The sequence below is a fragment of the Atta colombica genome, unplaced genomic scaffold (assembly GCF_001594045.1).
Source record: "Atta colombica isolate Treedump-2 unplaced genomic scaffold, Acol1.0 scaffold137, whole genome shotgun sequence".
NCBI lineage: Eukaryota > Metazoa > Arthropoda > Insecta > Hymenoptera > Formicidae > Atta > Atta colombica.
Window position 1 is genome coordinate 782206 of NW_017259225.1, and position 3356 is coordinate 785561.

The 3356-nt window shown below is 36.0% G+C and overlaps 1 protein-coding gene across 1 annotated transcript in view; it reads left to right on the forward strand.

Annotated features, from left to right (window-relative positions):
* Nucleotides 1-3356, forward strand: part of LOC108684628 — a 38208-nt gene that overhangs the window by 27065 nt on the left and 7787 nt on the right. The gene's annotated exons all lie outside the window — the stretch shown is intronic.

Consider the following 3356-nt stretch of genomic DNA (forward strand, 5'->3'; position numbering starts at 1 on the left):
TTGATTTTGGATCAATTTTGACCATTTTTGTACTTTCTCTACTTCGGATAACTGTGGTGAAAATTTCGACATCTTTTTGACACGTTTCGCGTTTTGACACATCTTTAACTAATATTTCTTATTTCTTATAACATACAACCGTGCGTGTGCCTCAGCACTGATATACAACACTATTATATCCATAGTGTCATTATTTTTTACCAAAACGATAATTAAATTTGATTATATTGTGTCAATTTGACACTATATACTGTTAAATTGACCCTGTATAAAGTCAAATATAACCATTGTTTTATTATAAAATAACGATATATTTAGTAGGAGCAGTGATGATTCACATTAGGTTAAATTTGACACTATAGATTTGACAGTAAACCATAGGTGTGATCCACTTTATATTGCAAATTTAAAGCATTTTTTGCATTGGTCAATTCGTAAAATTCTTTCTTCTGATTGGTCAAGTATTTATAATGTTAAGTGAATCAGACTCCGTGTCTCCTGATTTATAAATGTAATATTAGATGTCTTACTTTTTTTTTTGTAAAGATTATATAAATTTTTCGCGATGGTTACATTTTTCTATTAATGCTTGAGTATGACACAATATATGCAATAATACTGGTCCAGGCAGTAAAATACATTGAAGTTTAATTTATAGCTAAGCCGTAAAACTTTAACTATTCGAAAAAGTAACAGTCTGTGATGAAAGTCATTGGAAAAAAAAGATGTCAAAATATATTATAGAGAAAGGCGTCAAGATATACCTATTGCGCCAGTTGTAAGTCCCTTTTTTTTCCCTCGACCTTTTTCCTACTTTCTAAAAACAGCATGGTACAACGGCACGTGCAAGAAATCAAAGCATTTAATGACTGCCACGTTCCAGTTTGTATGTCTATTTTCCTCGAGTAGAATCATTTTAGAATATTTTACTATCATATGATATTCTGTTCGATTTCGAGTTAGCGCGGCAGAATAGAATGACTTAATTCTAGATCCGGCACGCCCACTCATTGTATTATTGCCACAAGTCCATTAGAACAATAAAATCTTTCAATATTTCTCTGCTGCTATTGCGTTACTGAACAACTTTTACAATATATTGATCGGTATAAATTTCAAGTCAACTCTGCTGATGTCCATTTCTACCAATGTTGACTTCAATCTCAGTTTCGTTTAATTCTTAGAACTATAGACAAAGATAAAAGTAGGTTAAACCAAAGTTAGAGTTGTAATCTTCATTAGTAGAAATGCACATCGGTATCGATTTTAGTATTTTATCATTAAAATACTAGTAAATATCAGTTAGTATTTTATCAGTAAAATCTTAGTATTCTATCATTAAAATACTTAAACTCTTTGCGGACTGCAATGCAAATACAGATAGACAAATAGTTTTGGTAAATAGCATCGTTTAAGCATTTTTTTCTTTTCCATCGAGTTATTTTTGAAGCTCGGTAGAAATCGCAGAAAAAAAAGGAGAAAAGATCGTAAATAATTTTTGAAATTTTTCTGATGAATAAAAATGATAAAAATATTCATTAATTTTTTAATATTGTGAAATTTTTGTCGTATATTACACAAAAAAGGCTATTCTTAAATCAAATAATAATATACAGGAAATAAACAATTTTATTATAAAGTTCAATCACGGATAATGCTTTTTCCACATGTAAATCTCGAATCATTCGAAGAGAGAATAATGGTGCAGAAAATTAAATATTGTCCAATACGTGTATCTGTGAATGAATATTCTTTCCAATGTTTTTTTCATATTAAATTACGAAGAGAAGAAAATTATAATTTTATAATGTGCAAAATAGAATTATAATTTATCATTTTATCTATGATTATTTTAGATTAGATCAGACTTTAGATTATCTTCTTTTCTAGATTCGCATAGAAAAACGATAAAACAATGCGTTGTTCACGCAGACAGTTTTTGCGCATCCACGCAGCCCGATCGAGGCTAATGCGCACAACACCTTCACATTCCAACTGTTCGTAACTCAAAAACCACCGACGCGTGGTTTCTCGATGGCTCTATGCTTTTGTCGAGAAAAACAATTTAGCCACAAATAAAAGAAAAAAAAAGGAGCATATAATTCGCGAACGAGAGAGAGAGAGAGAGAGAAAAGATTGGCGATAAATTGTTTTTGAATGATTTCTTGTAACAATCTCATATATTTGTCTTTCTTATTCTTTTTCTCTCACTGGTGGTATGTAATAACGCGCGCGTGTACAAATGAGCGCGCAAGCGCAGCTCGCGATATTGTAACATTACATTCGCCGATGCATCGCGCGCGCACGCATGCACGCGTACAAGAGACGCACATAGAGGCATAGATACGTCACGAGAGCACACCAGCACGTGGTCTCGCGGTACCCTATGTGGGTAAATGTGTCAAGGACGTGTGAATTGGCCTGCAAAATGACGATTCGCGTTTCGTGGATGAAACATTATTGTCTCTCTCTCGCTCTCTCTCTCTCTCTCTCTCTCTCTCTCTCTCTCTCTCTCTCTCCTCTCTATCCTTCTCTTTCGTTTCCGAGACAAAGCGAGTGGCGATTTTTACGAAATCTTTATTGCAAGAGCACGGATATGGGCGGATCGGATTTGGGAAATGGGTCACGCGCCGAAGATCAAAGTTTTTTTTCGGAAACGCTCGTGGAAACTCTCACGAAAGTTCTTCTATCGGGACGAAATCAATTTTACTCACTGAATTTTATTTCGACGGTCCGAAGAATGGGATTTTGCCTAAATCGCATTACTTCCATTATTTCGTTATTGTCACTCGAATTGATGAAAAATTGCCGCTTTGTCTCGGGTACATTTGTCTAGAAAAGGGAAAATCTAGGTTAAACAAATATTGCTCCGGGTCACTCCATCGTGCGAATGGCACGCGAGGCGTAAATAATCGTGACAGCAAAAAAGAATAGCTTTGTTACGTTGATATTTGTTTCCATCGGTCCATCTTCGTAATGCCGTTTTGGAATGCCTGAAGCTGAACGCGTGATTTAAGTACTCCGGATTTTCGTAAACGTAACACAAAGAAGAGAATCTTTCTCTCCCCTCCCCCCCCGTGAGGGACAGAAATATTTATTACGTTAATATACGACGTGTAATCGCACAATCGGTTAGATTTTACTTTTAGTTTCGAAAATGGGATTGCGGAGTGGGGATGGGCCTTGGCACACTTTGCACACTGAGACACACCGTTGGTGGCGAGAGAGCGCGAGTGTGTGTGTGTGTGTGTGTGTGTGTGTGTGTGTGTGTGTGTGTGTGTGCGCGCGTGCGCGTGCGTGCGTGCGTGCGTGAGAGAGAGAGAGAGAGAGAGAGAGAGAGAGAGAGAGAGAGAGAG